The 18,871-nt window shown below is 38.4% G+C and overlaps 1 long non-coding RNA gene across 1 annotated transcript; it reads left to right on the forward strand.

Annotated features, from left to right (window-relative positions):
* The first annotated feature begins 493 nt into the window (after positions 1-493).
* Positions 494-14,491, forward strand: LOC134478915 (uncharacterized). The gene is given in 2 exon segments (NR_190860.1): positions 494-769; positions 13,670-14,491. It is a non-coding gene; the product is annotated as an uncharacterized LOC134478915 (long non-coding RNA).
* Positions 14,492-18,871: the final 4,380 nt, after the last annotated feature.

Below are 18,871 nucleotides of genomic sequence, written 5' to 3' on the forward strand. Positions count from 1 at the left end.
TATCTGTGTGGCTCCTATTGGATATCTTTCTCATTCAGAGTGAAATTAAGGAAATCATAGCAAACTAACTGCATGCTTGACAATTTCTGGCTGTCTGCCAAATATTCATCAGATATTCTTGACGCTTGGTCCCTTCTTTAAAAGTCCAGATGTTTCAGACCATAAGTCCTGCTCCTAGAAGGTCTGACCCAAGCACAGCTTCTCCAGGAAGTTCCCCAGTACTGGCTCAGGGCTTACTCTCTCTGCTTTACACCAGATTATTTATTTTGCACATTTATAACAAGAAAGAAGTCCTAATATCATTTTTTCTCTCTCTCATCTCTCCATGCACTCTGTTTTTCCTGTAAATAACTCGATAATCCTAGAAAACATGTCTGTGTCTAAAACAATAAGCATTAACAAAATACCACAAGGGCAGCTTCTGTTTCCATAACACTAGTGACATCACAAAGAATACCATGGAATTCCAGGCATGCAAAAGTGTACCAGAGGAGTGTCCCCTTCAACAGTACATAACTATCTATTAACCAGATATTCTCCAAATCAACAAGACAAGTTGGCCTTTCCAGTACCTCTGCTGAGACACAAGGGAAGACTTTCCATCACTCTACCTTCTAAAAATGGAGATATGACTGATTAATTGAATTTTTTCCTACCTTCATGTACAGATATTGAAGCCTAAACTTGCAAACAAAGCTCAGAAATTGTTCATCCCGACCTTACTATGCACACTGAAAATGACAATGAAGAAAGGAAGTTGAGAACTTAGGTCAGTATGATTGTCATTTATGCAACGATTCTAAACAGTTAATCACTCTAAGCGGACATCTTCTTTAGCTAAATGATCATTTTATCCAATTTCCTCATCCATTGCTCCTCCTAACTAATGCTGGAGAGTTGGGATTATGCCTTCCTTGTAGAGCTGGTACATAGATAAATACAAGTAAGCAAAGACTTTGGAAAGATCCACAGAGAAGAACAGTTTAGTTGAGGGAGTAAAAAAATTGGAATAATTATGTAAATTCAGACAAAAACATTGTTCAGAGCCTCAAAAATAACATGTTTTAGTCATGGGGTTCTTTATGATGTGAGCAGCAGTTCACAGATCAGGCTACAGGTGCATTGCTTAACATAGGTGCAATTTGAGACCTCAAAAACAGAGGAAGCATGATGAGTCAACCTTCGAATGCAATTAAGAAGTCATGCTGTACTATGGAGAGGTATCCTGCGGAGGAAAGAGACAGACAGAGACAAAGACAGACAGACAGACAGACACAGACACAGACACAGACACACACCCACACACTCACACACACACACACACCAAAACAAAGCATCAGTCATGGGGACAAGTATGTTGTAGATCAATCATAAGGAGCTTCACCCATAGAATAAAAGTCAAATTCTTCTGTTGGGTGCCACATGTGACAACGTCTATACTCTTGAAAGGGTGTCACTACTACATTTCTGGAAAGCATCTATTAGAAACATACAGACAGGGAATGGTAAAGTAGGGTAGAGTCTAGGTATTATTAAACTATACATGTTTATTAAAGCCCCATGTAACCTTTGTCATGATGCTGGCAGTCTCAGCAAAGAGAAGCCAACCTATGGTCAGCCTGACATGCATTTCTTGAATATCTAAAAATTTTCTTTTTATACATGCGTATTGGACTCTATGCTTGTTGGGGGTTGTTGAATATTCTGCATCTTCACAGTTGTTCTTGTCTAGTAGATTTGGATGTCAACTCTATTTCTAATTGTGGTTCTCCAGAGGACTCCATGTTCAGATTACCCTGGGGTTTATGAGATAAGGAAGGGTATAAACTGGAAAGAAATACATTAACATTAGTAAAGACTGTTGTAGGATAGAGGAAAAAAATATGACAGAGAGGCAGAGAGAGAGACACATAGAGAGAATGAAAGAATATGCCTTAAGTACATGAAGCCAGAAAAGAATTTGTGAATCTAGAAAACAAGGTATGATAGACTGCCTGTAAATCCCAGTAACTAAGAAAGGACCTTGGATCCAGTTTTGATATTGAGGCTTCATACAGCTTGGCCTTTGCCAATGTGAGACACACGATTTCAATGAGCAAATCCATAGACTGGAAAATGTAGTTATGGTGGTCCAGAAAAAAAAAACACAGAATTGTCCCCTCTGTCTGCTTCTCATTACTCTGGTCTCCCGTGTCACATGATGCTGAATGGTCTTCCACATACCCTCAGATGCTGCTCACAAGGAAGAGCAAATTTCTTCAACAGTAGTTCATCTGAGCCTACCCTTTACTTGTGGATGGTACTCAGGAAGTGAACTGATAAGTTATACTTTTCCTAGCTGGGTGTTAAAGTTCAGACTTGAGCATCCCACTCTGTGATTTTTCAACAGTTACATGTATCCATTGGGATGGCAGTGTCACAATGACTGCAACTGTCTTGTCACGCCTTTCACATGCTTCATGTGACCGAGTTGAAAGTCTGTCTTAGCTTATTTACAGATCCACGGGATGCAGCTTGGCTTCAAAGGCCACAAGTCTGACCACAGAAAACAAGAAAACAATGTCACAGTTCACAGTTATAATGTAGACATGTCGGGGTATTTCCTCCAAATTTTGTTTAAAAGCGTATTTTTTTTCTTTATTATCTTGAGCATTTCTTATTTACATTTCAATTGTTATTCACTTTCCCGGTTTCCTGGCCAACATTCCCCTATCCCTGCTTTTTTACCCCTAAACCCCTTTGTATATGGGTGTTCCCATCCCTATCCTCCCCCCATTACCGCCCTCCCCCCAACAATCACGTTCACTGGGGGTTCAGTGTTAGCAGGAACAAGGGTTTGCCTTTCCTCTGGTGCTCATACAAGGTTATTCATTGCTCCCTATGAGGTGAGAGCCCAGGATCAGTCCACGTATTGTCTTTAGGTAGTGGCTTAGTACCTGGAAGCTATGGTTCCTTGGCATTGTTGTTCATATAGGGTCTCAAGCCCCTTCAAGCCTTTCCAAGCCTGTCTCTCATTCCTTCAACGGGATTCTCGTTCTCAGTTTAGTGGTTTGCTGCTGGCATTCGCCTATGTATTTGCTGTATTTTGGCTATGTCTCTCAGGAGAGATCTACATCAAGTTCCTGTCAGTCTGCACTTCTTTGTCAAGCATATTCTTTTACTGAAGATTATGCTACTCTTTCTAGAAGGCCACTTTATGGCAGAATATTTGGATTATGCCCCATCCACACTTTATAGATTTCTTACATAGACTTCTTTCAGTGACAAGGTTTCTGTAAATTGCATATAAACTAACCATTTAAGGACACAAACACAAACACATACACACAAAAGATACACAGGTACACAATGACACACACACACACAGTGTGCAGGGATAATAGAGATGTGCATGTTGAAAAAGTTAGGACAGTGGATCTAGAATATAAAATGTGAAGGGTTCCACCAAAATCTAAGACCCTAGGATGGAGGATCGGAAAAAATTGTGAGGTGTGCTTTCCCTACAACTTGAATACATTAACAATTAAATATGAGGCATCAGAACTGCATGGTCAAACAAAGACGAGAAACATACACAGTCAAATGAGTGCAAATACAGCTCATCTCTCTGATCTCTAATGGAAGAGTTCAGGTGTTTCTCACACATCTCCTGCATAGTATTTATTTGCAGTCCAATTCTAGAACACCAAAGGATATTCAAGAACATATAAAGAGCTGAAGCCAGAATGTCAGCATTCCCAGAGATCAGAAGAGAAGGGAGTTCTGTTTTCCTCTGCTTCCCTTAACTATGCTTCAGAAAACCAAGGAGACAGCCTCCTCAGGCATATGCACATCTGCAGAGGTTGTAGTTTGGCTTTAGAACATCTTAGCCTGTAGTTACACAAGCCACGATGAAAACTACAAACTACATCAGCATACAGTTGATGTGCCCAGGATCACTCCTAAGTCTCTCTAGACCTACAAGTGTAGATAAACATGCCTTATAGGAATAGAACATGGTTGTTTAGTTCCCTCAATTACTGTTCAGGACAGGTACAGAAGACAGGAAGGAGCCAGTCCCTCTTCAATTTCTCTAATTGATATTTCTTCAATGTAGTATAAAACTGCCTGCCAAGGAGTCTGTCATTAGGACAAAACAGCAGGAAACAGATTGGGAAAAATTCTACACCAATCCTACATCTGACAGAGGGCTATTACCTAATAAAAACAAAGAACTAAAGAAATAATGATTCAGAGAGAAAATAATCCTATTAAAATTGTGCTACAGGACTAAGCAAAGATTTCTCAACTGAGGAATATCAAATATCTGAGAAGGATCTAAAGAAATGTTCATCATATTTAGTCATTAAGGAAATGTAAATGAAAACAACTCTGAGATTCCACCACATACATGTAAGTATTGCTGAAATAAAAATTCAGGAGACAGCAGAAGTTGATAAGGATCTCAAGTGAGAGGAATGCTCCTTTTTTTGGTGGCACAAAGAACTGGTTCAACCACTCCTGAAATCAGTCTGGAGATTCCTCAAAAAATTGGAAATTGCAGTGCTTGAGGAACAGATATACATCTTTTGGCATATAACCAAAAGATGCTCCAACATACAAAAAGACACATCCTCAATTATGTTCATAGCTGCCTTATTTATAATACCCAGAAGCTAGAAGAAATCCTAATGGCATTCATCAGAGTAATTGTTATGGAAAATGTGGTACATTTACACAATGGTGTACTACTCGGCTATCAAAACCAATTATCTCAAGAATGTCATAGACAAATGGAATGATCTAGAAAATATCATACTGATTGAGGTTACCCAATCACAGAATGGTATGAAATCACACATGGTATGAAATCACCGAAAGTGAATATAGGCACAAAAGCTCAAATTACCCAAGATGCGGTCCTCAGACAACTGGAAGCTCAAGAGAGGACATACAAAATGTGCATGCTCTACTCCTTTTTAAAAGGTGGAACAATAATATATATAAATTTAGAGCAGAGACTGAGGGAATCCCATTCAGAGCATGCCATACATGTGGAAAAATATATACACATCAGTCACCAAAACTAGAAAAGATTGATAGAGCTAAGAAGTGCATGCTGCCAGGGACTGTATATAGATCTTCCCTGTGAGACACAGCTAGAGTATATCAAATACAGAAGTGAATTCTAGAGGCAAATATGTGAACTGAAAACGGATAGTAAGGGGAGTTATAGAAAAAGAGGAGTGGGGCCGGTTAGGGATCATATGGGCAAGTAATAGGGAAAGGAAATAACATTTGAAATGTAAATATAGAAATACCCAAATAAAAAGGAATAAAATTTGCTAAAACTAAAAAAATTAAAGAAATTAAAGAAAATAACAGTGCCAGGTATTCACAGCTATTGACTCAGAAATGTAAAGCTCATTGTCAGGGAATGAGAGCAGAGTAATACTAGTGGAAAGACAGAGATGATGAAGACTCAAGTAGAAACACTTCTCTCTCCCAGATATCAGTGTCAGACACAAACTGCACTATAGGGATCCAAAGCATGGAAGAGTATACTCTGAGTGGAGTACACAATACTTGTCTTTCCCTTCTTTGTTAGGACCTTATTCTTCTTGACATAAAGAATAAAGGTTATAAGCTATCAGGAAATCAACTATGCTCTGCCCATCACTTGGTTTTGGAATACAAAAAAAAAAAAAAGGATATAAACACTCTGACTCCCAGGAACGATAAGAACAGGGAAGTCCAGATGCTTTTGAGCTCCCAGCTCCTGATTCCCATATGTGTAAGGCTCACATCAAGGCAAACTCTTTAAATATCCCACTCAATTCCTACTAAGGACTCTCTGAGCTATCCCAAGTATAACATACTTCTTCCTTTTTTTATACAAAGACAGAAGGCCAGCTTCCTTCTCCCCTTCACTTTTGTCATTATCCTCTTTGTTCTCCCTCCCATATGGGTGTTTACTCTGAATTACAGGTCAATTAGTAAACCCTAGAGGTACTGCAGGAATATCTGAGAGGCAGTTGCAGCCACAACAACACTTGTGACATCGCAGAAGAAGTTAGGGGAGTCCAGGTTACAAGATATACTTGAGGGAGAGCCTAATAATGATGTCACTGTGAACTGCCATGTCCTACCTGCTAAACAGATTTCCTTACATTGATCAGATTTGGCGTGCCCTCTCCAGGTATCTCTCTTGTGACTCTGTGGAAACCTTTATGTTGTCCATCTCTCTAAAGCTATAGAAATCTCTTTGCTTCATTAGTGGTTACATGCTTTGAATGGAGAAAGTTAGCCAGGGGCTTGGCATGGGTATAAAAGATTTAGGAAGATGGAGTGGGGGAGATTCTTCTAGATAATAATTTTTCCCAGGATCATTCCTGTGACATACAGAAAATTTTTGTAGGATTTCTGTTTCCCAAAGGCCAGTATTCTCCCTACAGACATTTAATTGAATGAATATTGTGTTTCACTTTCTTACTGTACATTCCTTGATAGGGGACTTTATAAATATTCCAGAATGTGTACTCAAAAATTCTGTTTTACGATTCCATTTTTTTGCAATGATTTTGGCAACAAAGAGGGCCCAACATTAGAGTGAATATAACAGTGTAAATATTGTGTACCTACCTCAAATGATAAACTCCCAAATCCTTATTTTATCCAAAAATTAAGAGACATCAGTAAAGGAAAGGACAACATCTACTCTAGAATGTGGTTCTGTAGTCCCAAAAGATAATCAGTTCTCTGATATCTACATTCCTTATTTCCAAGGTTCAGACTTGAGGGTTGAGAGTGTTTTGCCATGATTCTTTATTCAGGCCATACGTAATATTCAGGAGGATGGGCAGGGAGAGGAATGTCTTGAGGTCCAGGGAAAGCTTATCTTCAATAGTTTCATAAGTACAGAATGGAATCTTTTTGGCATTGTCAATTGTAGATTCTACATTCTTGACCTAGTTGTGTATAATCCATGTTAAAATTCCACCTAACCTCATAGGTGTAGGAGACACGAAAACTACATAAGATTGGTGAAGCTAAGAGGTGCATGCTGCCAAGAACTGGAGAAAGATCGTTCCAGAGAGACACAGTTAGAGCATGTTAAATACAGAAGTGAGTGCTAGTGGAAAACCAGATGTTCATGATGCTTCCCCACTTTTCTTCTATTAGTTTGAGTGTATCTGGTTTAATGTGGTGGTACTTGATCCAGTTGGACTAAAGGTTTCTACAAGGCAGTAAGAATGGATAAATTTGCCTTCTTCTACATAATGACCTCCAGTTGAACCAGCACCATATGCTGAAAATGCTATCTTTTTTTCCATTGGATGGTTTTGGCTCCTTTCTCAAAAATTAAGTGACCATGGGTGTATGGGTTCATTTCTGGTCTGTAGTTCAGTTCCACTGGTTTATTTGCCTGCCACTGTCTCAATGCCACACAGTTTTTATCACTGTTGCTCTGTAATACTGCTTAAGTTCAGGGATAGTGATTCCCAAGGAAGTCCTTTTATTGTTGAGGACATTTTTAGCTATTCTGTGTTTTTTGTTATTCCAGATGAATTTATGAATTGTTCTGTCTAACTCTATAAAGAATTGGATTGGAAATTTGATGGGGATAGGAATGAATCCGTAGGTTGCTTTAGGTATTATGGCCATTTTTACTGTATTAATCCTGCCAATCCATGAGCATGGGAGATCTTTCCATCTTCTGAAATCTCCTTCAGTTTCTTCAGAGACTTGAAGTTCTGCTCATATGCTCATATCTTTTACTTGCTTGGATAAAGTCACCCGAGATATTTTGTATTATTTAGGGGTATTGTGAAGGGTGTCGTATCCCTAGTTTCTTTCTCCACTTGTTTAGCTTTTGTTCAGTGTTATATTTATACCCAGCCACTTTCCTGATATTGTTTATCAGGCTTAGTAATTCTCTGTTGGTACTTTTGAGGTCTCTAAGTATACTTTCATATCATCTAAAACAGTGAATTGAATTCCTCCTTTCCAATCCAATCTAAGCAGACTCCTTTAGTGTATGCTTGCTCTGGCTAAGATGTCTAGAACCATATTGAATAAGTTGTGAGAGAGAGGGCAGCCTGTCTACTCCCTGATTTCAGCGTGATTGCTTTAAGTTTCTCTCCACTTAGTTTAATGTTAGCTATGGAATTGCTGTATATGTTTAGGAATGGGCCTTAAATTCCTGTACTTTCCAGGACCTTTATCATGAAGGGGTGTTGAATTTTATCAAATGCCTTCTCAATATCTAATGAAAAGATCATTGGGTTTTTATCTATGTGTGTGATTACATAATAGATTATGTTGATGGTTTCCATATACAAAACCATCCCTGCATGCCTGGGATAAAGCCTACTTGATCATGATGGATGATTATTTTGATGTGTTCTTGGATTTGGTTTGCAAGACTTATATAGTATTTTTGCATTGATATTCATAAGGGAAATTGGTCTGAAGTTTTCTTTCTTTGCTGGGTCTTTGTGTGGTTTAGGTATAAGAGTAATTGTGGCTTCATGAAAGGAATTAGGTAGTGCTCTGTCTCATTTTTGTGGAATAGTTTGCAAAGTACTAGTATGAAATTTTCTATGAATTTTGGATAGATTTCTTCACTAAATCCATCTGATCCTGGACTCTTTTTGATTGGGAGGCGTTTATTGATTTCTTCTATTTCTATAGAAGTTACTGGTTGTTTAAATGGCTTTTCTGTTCCTGGTTTAGCTTTGGTACCTGACATTCATCAAGAAAATTGTCCTTTTCTCCAGATTTTCAAGTTTTGTTGAACATAGGCTTTTGTAGGATGATCTGATGACTTTTTTAATTTGTTCTAATTCTGCTGTTTTGTATCCCTTTTCATTTCTTATTTTGTTAATTTGGACACACTCTGTGTGCCCTCTGATTAGTCTGGCTATGGGTTAATGTAATCAGTTGATTTTCTTAAAGATCCAGCTTTTAGTTCTGTTCATTCTTTGTATGATCCCCATTTTTCTACTTGATTTCACCTCTGAGTTTGATTATTTCCTGCCTTCTACTACTCCTGCATGTATTTGGTTCTTTTTGTTCTAAAGGTTTTAGGTGTACTGTCAAGCTGCTGTTGTATGCTCTCTCCAGTTTCTTTCTGCAGGCATTCAGAGGTATGAGTTTTCCTTTTAGCACAGCTTTCTTTGTGTTCCAAAATTTTGGCTATATTGTACTTTCATTTTCATTAAATTCTAAGAAGTCTTTAATTTCTTTCTTCATTTCTTCCTTTACAAAGTTATCATTGAGTAGAGCATTGTTCAACTTTCATGTATATGTTGGTGTTCTTTCCTCATTGTTATTGAAGAACAGCCTTAGCCCATGGTGGTCTCATAGAATGCATTGGATTATTTCTATCGTTCTGTATCATTTGAGGCCTGCTTTTTGACTGATTATATGATAAAATTCAGAGAAAATGCCATGAAGTGGTGAGAAGAAGTTATATCCTTTTGTTTTATGATAGAATTTTCTAAAGTATCTGTTAAGACCATTTGGTTTATAACTTCGGTTAGTCTGACTATGTCTCTGTTTAATTTCTGTTTCCATGATCTGTCTCGTGATGAGAGTAGGGAGTTGAAATCCCCTGCTATTATTATTTCCGGTGCCATATGTTAGTTGAGCTTTAGTAAGGTTTCTTTTATGTATGTAGGTGCCCTTGTATTTGACACATAGATATTTTAGTTTTCGAGTTCATCTTTGTGGATTTTTGCTTTGATGAATATGAAGTGTCCTTCCTTATGGTTTTTGATGACATTTCATTGAAAGTCGATTTTATATGATATTAGAATGGCTACTCCAGCTTGTTTCTTGCGAAATTTTGCTTGGAAATTATTTTTCCATCCTTTTACTCTGAGGTAGTGTCTCTCTTTGTCTCTGGAGTGTGTTTCCTGTAGTGCAAAATGCTGTGTCCGCATTACATATCCAGTTTGTCAATCTGTGTATTTTTAGTGGGGAATTGAGTCCATTGATGTTGAGAGATATTAAGGAATAGCGATGATCACTTTCTCTTGTTTTCTTTTTTTTTTTTTTTTTGGGTTCTTTTTTTCGGAGTTGGGGACCGAACCCAGGGCCTTGCCCTTCCTAGGCAAGCACTCTAACCACTGAGCTAAATCCCCAACCCTTCTTGTTTTCATAATTGGAGGATAGTTAATGTTTGTTTGCTTCCCTTCTCTTTATTTTGTTGTGAAAAGATTAATTCTTGCTTTATGATTTTACTTGCCTCCTTTTTTGGGATTTGCCAGTTAGTGTCCTTGGAATTACTAGATATATAGAAAGATATTGTGTAAATTTGGGTTTGTCATGGAATATCTTGGTTTCTCCATCATGTTAATTGAGAATTTTGCTGTTTAAAGTAGCCTAGGATGGTGTTTCTGTTCTCTTAGGGTCTGTATGATTTCTGTCCAGGATCTTCTGGCTTTCATAGTCTCTAGTGAAAATTCTGGTGTAATTCTGATAGGTTTGCCTTTATATGTTATTTTACATATAATTACTTCTTTTAATATTTTTTATTTGTTTTGTGTATTTGGTGTTTTGACTATTATGTGATGGGAGGATTTCATTTTCTGGTCCAGTCTATTTGTAGTTCTGTAGGCTTTGTGTATGTTTATGGGCATCTCTTTCTTCGGATTAGGGAATTTTTATTCTATAATTTTGTTGAAGATATTACTGTCCCTTGATGTTAGCAGTCTTCACCCTCTTCTATACCTGTTATCCTTAGGTTTGATCTTCTTGCTGTATCCTTGATTTCCTGTATGTTTTGGGCTAGGAGTTTTTTTTTTTCTTTTTTACATTACCTTTGACAGTTGTGTCAATGTTTTCTAAGGAATCTTCTGCTCCTTAGATTATGTCTTCCATCTCTTTTATCCTGTTGGTGACGCTCACATCTATGACTCCTGTCTTTTCTCTAGGTTTTCCATCTCCAGGGTTGTCTTCCTTTGTGCTTTCCTTATAGTTTCTTTTTCCATTTTTAACTCCTGGATTTTTTGTTCATTTTCTTCTCCTGTTTTTTTTTTTTCCATTAGTTCTTTAAGGTACTTTTGTGTTCCCTCTTTCTGGGATTCTACTTGTTTACTTCTGAATTTTCTGTTGTCCTGTACTTTCCCAAGGGAGTTATTTATGACCTCCTTAACATGCTCCATGATCATGATAAAATGTGAACTTAAATCTAGATCTTGCTTTTCTGGTGTGTTTGGATATCCAGTGTTTGCATTGTTGGGAGATTTGGACTCTGATGAGGCCAAGTAGACTTGATTTCTGTTGTTTGAATTCCTGTTATTGCCTCTAGCCATCAGGTTGTCTCTGGAGTTAGCGTGTCTTACTCTTTCTGAGAGTGGCTTGACCGTCCTGTAGGCTCATGTGTCAGGACTGCTGTAGACATGTTTTCCTATTTTGTTTTTACCCAGTTATGGGAACAGAGTATTCTTCCTCATGCATGCAGTTTTTCCTGTCCACTGGCTTTCAGCTGTCCCTGTGGGCTGGAACCAGAAGGAACTTCACATATTTCTCTTATATCCTTCTGTGGGGGGGGAGGGATCACAGAAGGCACAAGGTGTTTTCCTATTGAGTCAGGAATCTGGGCAGAGAGTAGTCTCCTCTGGTTTCCCAGGAATGCCCGCTCCTCTGAAGTTCTAGTTCTTCCACCTCCAGGATTTGTGTGCAGGGAGCTGTTTGACCAGTTCTGTTCAGATCCAGGCACACTCTGGAAAATGGTGCTCCTGCAGTTTTACTCCTCCAATATCCCTGGGTCCAGAGGCACTATGCTGCTTTGTCTTCGGCCAGAGATGTGGGTAATGGAGGGCAGAAGTTGCGGTCTCTGTGCCTTGTATGCTCAGTATTGCCCAGACTCCTGGGTGATCAGCTCTCTCTCCCATATCGTCTAGGAGCAGGGAGCTCTGGGCCAGGATCAGCAAGGTTCAGGAGCCAGCTAGAAACTGGAAGTGCCTGGTCCCGGAGGAGTTCTGGTTTTGCATGTCCTGAATCCACTAGTCAGGTCACTTAGTGCAGAATAGTTGTATTCACTTCTGGTCTCAGGCCTGAAGTTGCTTCTCGGGCTGCCATTCAGCTCTCAATGAGAGTTGCAACCAGAAATGTCTACCTGGTCACTATGAACAGGAGGCCCAGATGGAGCTAGGTGTTTTTTTTTTTTTTTTTTTTTTTTTTTTGTTAGGAATGTGAGCAGAGTTCTCAGGAGTTTCTGCCCTTCTGATGATCTAAGTGTTCCCCATCCACAGAAGATTTGTGTGTAGGATATTGTTTGGACCAGTTCCGATCCATATGCCATTTGTACTGCAGGACTCCTACAGCTTGACTGCTCCTATATTCATGTGTCCAGCGGCTAGGGCTAGGGATGTGGGCACAGGTGGGCAGAAGTGGCAGTCTCTCCATCCCTGAAGTCTAAGTACTGCCCAGAATTCTGGGTGATCAGCTCTCTGTCAGACAGAGTTTCCAAAGGAGTTTCAAATGTTCATTCCCTATCCTACAGGTCTCCAGTCTTTCCAATTCTCCTCCAAATGTTTTGGAGAAGACATCTCTTGTAAGGCGAGGTACAACAGGCCCTATCAGACAAAGAGGGCTGCAAAATTTCTATTTTTAAAGGTAATCTCAATGATTTCTCATATTACACAAATAGATTAAGTCCTACCCCCTCTCCACAAGTGACTTTAATACCTTCGCCAGCTGCAAACCATGGGAGAAAGCTATGTCCACTCACAAAGACAGTCAAAGATGTCCCCCATCTCCACCAAAGTGCCTTATGCAAACTGCTTCACCCACCAAAACTAGATAACAATCATGAAGCATAGAATTGCATGATTAGAAGAAAGGGATATAAGTCTTTCCTGAGAGAAACAGCTAGAGCATGTCAAATACAGAAGTGAATGGTAGTGGCAAACCAGTGAACTGAAAACAGATCTCTTGTTGGTAGATTTTGAGAAAGAATGTCAAGAGCTGAAGGAGCTTTCAATCCGATAAGAAAAACAATGCCAACGAAACAGAGTTCCCTGGTACTAAACGAATATTCAAAGATTGTTCATGGATAGACCTATGGCTACAATTGCATATGTAGCAGAGAATGGCCATATTGGCCACCAATGGAAGGAGATTCCCTTGGTCTAAACTAGGTTCCATTACCAAATCAAGGGAATGTCAAAGGGCAGTAAGGGGGATTATGCAAGAAAGGTAGGGGGACTTGTTAGGGATCTTATAGGCAGGAAACTGGGAAAGGCATAAATATTTGAAATGTAAATATGGAAAAATCAAATTGATAAAGCAAAAAAATTGCTAAAAAGCAAAAAAAAAATAAATAAGGTAAAGATAAGACTGCCATCTATTCACACACATTGACTGAGAAATATTAAGGGTCACTATCAGACAAAGGGAGTCAGAGTACTACTAGTGGAAAGACTGATATGATGAACTAGAAACATGTCTCTCTCCTAAACACTGGTATCAGACACAAACTGCACTATAGGTATCCAAATAATCAAGGAGTTTATTTTGAGCTGTGGACACAATAGTTGTCATTAACTTCTTCCTTAGGACCTATTTCTTCTGGGCAAAAAAAAATAAAAGCCATGAGCTCTAAGGAAAGAACTGTGCCCTTCCAAACACCTGCCCTTTGGGATAAAGATATTAATGATATAAACTCTCTGACTTACAGGATCCACTAGAAGCAGGGAAGTCCAGATGCTTCTGACAGACTCTGAGCTCCTGATTCCAGGTGTGGAAGGTTCAGATCAATTCTATCTCTTCAACTTACCTACTCGACACCTACCAAGGACTCAATGACATTCCCCAGGGTCGCCATATTTCTTCCTTTTTTTTTTTATACCAAGACAGAAGGCCATCTTCGTTCTCTACATCTCTGAGCTTTACATTCTCTTTGTTCTCAATCCCAAATTGATGTTTCCTCTGAACTAGAGGCCAATTAGTAAACCCTATATGTACTGAATGAATATACAAGAGGCATTTGCAGACACGACAACACTTGTGACAACACAGAAGATAGGGCTCTCCAGGATACAAGAGATTTTTCATGGAAGGCCTAATGATGATATCACTGAGAACCGCCATGGCCTACCTACAAACAGCTTTCTTTACACTGACCAGATGTGAGAGTGCCTTTTCCAGGTATGTCTCCTGTGACACAGGAAAAACCTTTATATACTCCATCTCTCGAAAGCTAGAGACTTCTCTTCGCTTCAATATTGTTTACATGCTCTGAATGGAGAAAGTTATTCAGGGTCCTGGCATGGGTAGAAATGATCTAGGAACGTGGAGCAGAGAAGATTCTTCTGGATAATATTTTTATTCCCAGGTCCAAACCTGTGACATACCGTTCAATTTTCTAGGTTTTCTGTCTCTTGTAAAGGCCAGTATTTTCCCTTCAGACCTTTAGATGAAGGAATATTGTATTTCTCTGTTTTATTGTACATTCTTTGGTAGGTGACTTTATAAATATTCCTGAATATGTACTCAAAAATTATGTTTCGAATTCCATTTTCTGTTATGTTTTTGGCAACAAATGGGCCCCAGCTATAGAGTGAGTATAACAGTGTAAATACTGTGTACCTACTTCAAATGATAAAGTCCCAAATCCTTATTTTATCCAAAGATTACCAGACATCAATAAAGCAAAGGACCACATGACTATACATTTCAGTTCTCTAGTCATATTTGATATCTGTTCGACACTATCGACCTTCCTGTACTCTCATGACCTGACTTAAAGATTTAGATGTGTGACCATGATTCTTTCTTAAGGCCAAATATAAGAAACAGGAGGATGGGCAGGGAGAAGATAGACTTGAGGAACAGTGAATCCTCAACTTCAATACCTTCATAAGTACAGGGGGGAATCTATTTGACATTGTCATTTCTAAATTCTACATTCTTGACCTATTTGTGCAGAATCCATGTTAATATTCCACCTAACCAAACCAAATAGCTCTAGGAGGCACCAAAAGTATATATATGCACATACATATGTGTGTGTTTACACACAAACACACACACACACACACACACTCTCACACACACACATATATATATACATATATACATATATACATATATATATATATATATATATATATATACATATATATATATATATATATATATATATATATATATATATCAGCCACCAAAACTAGATAAGAGTGATGAAGCTAAGAAGTGCAGTTTTCTCTGTTTCCCAAAGGCCAATATTTTCCCTACAGACCTTTAATTGATTGAATATTGTACTTCATTTTTGTATCGTACTTTTCTTTATAGGAGACATTATATGTATATATTCCTGAATATGTACTCAAAAATTCTGTTTTGCAATTCCATTTTTTGCAATGAATTAGCAATAAAGCCTGCCCAGCTATAGAGGGAATATAACAGTATAAATATTGTGTACATAATTCAAATGATAATTCCCAAATCCTTATTTTATCCAGAAATTATGAGACATCAGTAAACAAAGGACATCATGGACTATATAATGCAGATATCTAGTCCCATTAGATATCAGTTTTATAATATCTACCTTCCTGTGTTCTCAGCACCAGACTTAAGGGTTTTGGAGTTTTTACCAGGATTCTTTCTTCATGCCAAACACAAGAATCAGGAGGATGGGCAGGAAGAGGAATAGCTCGATGTCCAGAGAATCCTCAACTTCAATAGTTTCATAATAACAGGAGGGAGTCTGGCTGGAATTGACATTTCCTAATTCCACTTTTTTTTACCTAGTTTCACAGAATCCATCCTAAAATTCAACCATTCAACCTAACCACATAGCTGTAGGAACCACCAAAATACATACATACATAGAGAGAGAGAGAGAGAGAGAGAGAGAGAGAGAGAGAGAGAGAGAGAGAGAGAGAGAGAGATAAATAGACAGATTGATAGATTAAGATAGAAAGATGGTGATAGAGATAGATAGATAGATAGATAGATAGATAGATAGATAGATAGATAGATAAATAGATAGGTAGATAGATAGAAAGAACAATCTGCCACAAAACTACATAACACTGATGACGCTAAGAAGTGCATGCTACCAGGAAACGGATCTAGATCTTTTTTGAGAGACCCAGGTAGAGCATGCCAATTACAAAAGTGAAGGTTATTGGCAAACCAGTGGAATGCAAACGAACCTCTTGTTAGTAAATTTGGAGAAAGGATTACCAGGACTGAATGGGCTTCAAGCACATAAGAACAACAATGCCAATGACCTATAGTTTTCGGTTGCTAAACCAATAATCAAAGAATGTACATGGACACAACATTGGGCCAACTGCGCATGTAGCAGGGAATGGCCTGGTTATGCATCAATGGGAGGAGAAGCTCTGAGGCCTACCAAAGCTGGAACCCCAGTGGAGGGGAATGTCAGGGGGTGATGGAAAAGAGATGGTTATGAGAGGGAACACCTTTATAGAAGAACTGGTGGGGAAAGGAATAGGTTTCTTATGACTGGAAAACTGGGAAAGTGAATAATATTTGAAATGTAAACAAAAATATCTAATTTTTATAAAAGGAAAAATAAAAGTTTTACAAGCAGAACAGCAAAAGTGAGGAATCTCAATCCCACTTGAGAGGGAGAAGAAATGGACCTCAGGAGGGAAGAGTGAGGGACCTGGGTGAGAAAGGAGACAGTAATGGAAAGAGGGAAACATGGTCAGTTATTGGTGGAGAGTAGGACTGAAACCCTGAGTGTCAGCAGAGTGAATGGAAACAGGCAACCTCAGAAGCTCAGGTGTTGGAGGTAGTTGGTGGCTCTAGAATATTCCAGAGACCTGAGAGATAAGAGACTATCAGGACTCAGTGAAATGTCCGGGAGTGGGTAGAGGGAACATGAAGAGTCTACCTCCATGAGGAAATGAGATCATCAAGTGAGGGATAAGGTGGCCATCCACAAATCAATTCTCTGACACATATTTGTTCCTGTCTGAAAGAGCTTCAGGGACAAAACCAGAGGAGAGCCTGAGTAAAAGGAATCCCAGTGACCAGCCATATCTGGGAACCAAATTAAGTAGAGTCCCCCAAGGCCTGACACTATTACTCATGCTTTGCCATGTTCACAAAATGGAACTGACATGACTACCTTCTGAAAATACCTAACAAGCAGCTGAAAGAGTCAGATGCAGACAATTACACTCAGTCAATGAACATAAGCTGCTTAGCCCTGTGGTCAAACTAGGTAAAAGCCCGAGGAAGCTGAGGAGGGAGTAACCCTGTAGGAAGACCTGCAGTGTTAACTAACCTGGACCACAGTGTTTTTTTCAGACACTGTGCCATCAATGAGGCATCATGCACCAGCTAATATGAGGCCTCTAAGAAAGGAGTTCTGTTTCTGGACACAACAAGAGAAGATGCACATAACAGTCAAGAGACTTGAGTTCCCAGGGAGTGTAGAGGGCTGGTAGACTAGGGGTGGAGTGGGAGACATCTTCATTCAGATGGGCTTGTGGGTAGTAGGTATGGGATGTAGAACAGTCAGAATATGGGCTGGGAGAGGGATGAGATCTGGATTGTAAAATTCTATTAAATAAATTTTAAAAAAGAAAAGGTAAACTAAAATAAACACTTTTTTTCCCAACTTTTTTTCTCCTTTTGGTCATGGTATTTTATAACAGCAATAGAAACTCTGGCTAAGACATGGTATTTTGGACAAAAGTGTGCAAATGCTAACTAGAGAAGGATGACATCTCTGTGGAGTCAAGTTGCATGATCTGATTAAAACATCCTTATTCAGAGGTAGCAACTAACAGGGAATTTCTAAGACAAAGTTTCCTATCATGACAGTGAATCCTTTTTAATCCAACCATTAAGGGATCCGGGATATCTGGAAACAAATCAAAAGACTGGGAATATTAAAAGGGAAGTATCTTGGTGAAACATTCATGGAAGATTACCACAAACTGGTTGATACTTATAAGTTCTTGTTATATGAGATAATAAAATGATCTTTTTTTTTTTTTTCGGAACTGTGGACCAAACCCAGGACCTTGCGCTTGCTAGGCACGCACTCTACCAATGAGCTAAATCCCCAAACCCAAAATTATCTATTTTTGCCCTAATAAATTGTGTGCCAACAGTTTGTTCCAATGAAACTTTAGACAAGAAAAACAAAGTTGTTACAAAGTACTAGTTCTAATCAGACCTAAAATTGAAAGCTGTCTATGTGACTGGAAGCATAGGAGGAACACTTGTGACAAAGAAAGCAGAGTTTGTAGAAGACCTCATGCAGGGAAGTGCTTCATGCAATTGTAAAAAAAAAGTGTAAAAGACCTGAACTTTCATATTGAGTGAAAGTTGTTGAAGAATATTTACAAGTGACTCTGAGTGGATTAATTTACAAGTGACCTGAGTGGAGCAGGTTTATTTAAAAATCCATGGTAAATACTAGAAAAAATGGCACCAAAGTGTAATAGAGAAGAAAAGAAAATGAAGTTGAATTTTGGTACAGGTTACAATATGGATATTTTTAACTTGAACATTCTGAAGGTTATTGGATGATTTAATGTGATGAATGACTCAGATAAACTAACAATATTGCACGACTCTTTAATGAAATTGCTCTATAATGAGAACACAACAATTATCTGTGACAAAATCTATTCAATTATGGTTATATTCTTAAATATTTCTTTTTGAAATCATTCATTTAATTAAATAAAATTCAATAAGGAAGCAAAGATAACCCTTTTCATCTCTGACATATCCAATCTCTAAACAGGGGTATAGTGGATGAAACTTCATACAGCATTTGCCTACTCCAGGTATCATTAATTTAAAATAATAAGCATAGCAGTGTATCATATTTGTAGGCATTTGTTACTAAGATCTAATAATCTCCTCAGAAAGACCTCCA

This window comes from Rattus norvegicus, chromosome Y, assembly GCF_021556685.1.
Source record: "Rattus norvegicus strain SHRSP/BbbUtx chromosome Y, alternate assembly SHRSP_T2T, whole genome shotgun sequence".
NCBI classification, from domain to species: Eukaryota; Metazoa; Chordata; class Mammalia; order Rodentia; family Muridae; genus Rattus; species Rattus norvegicus.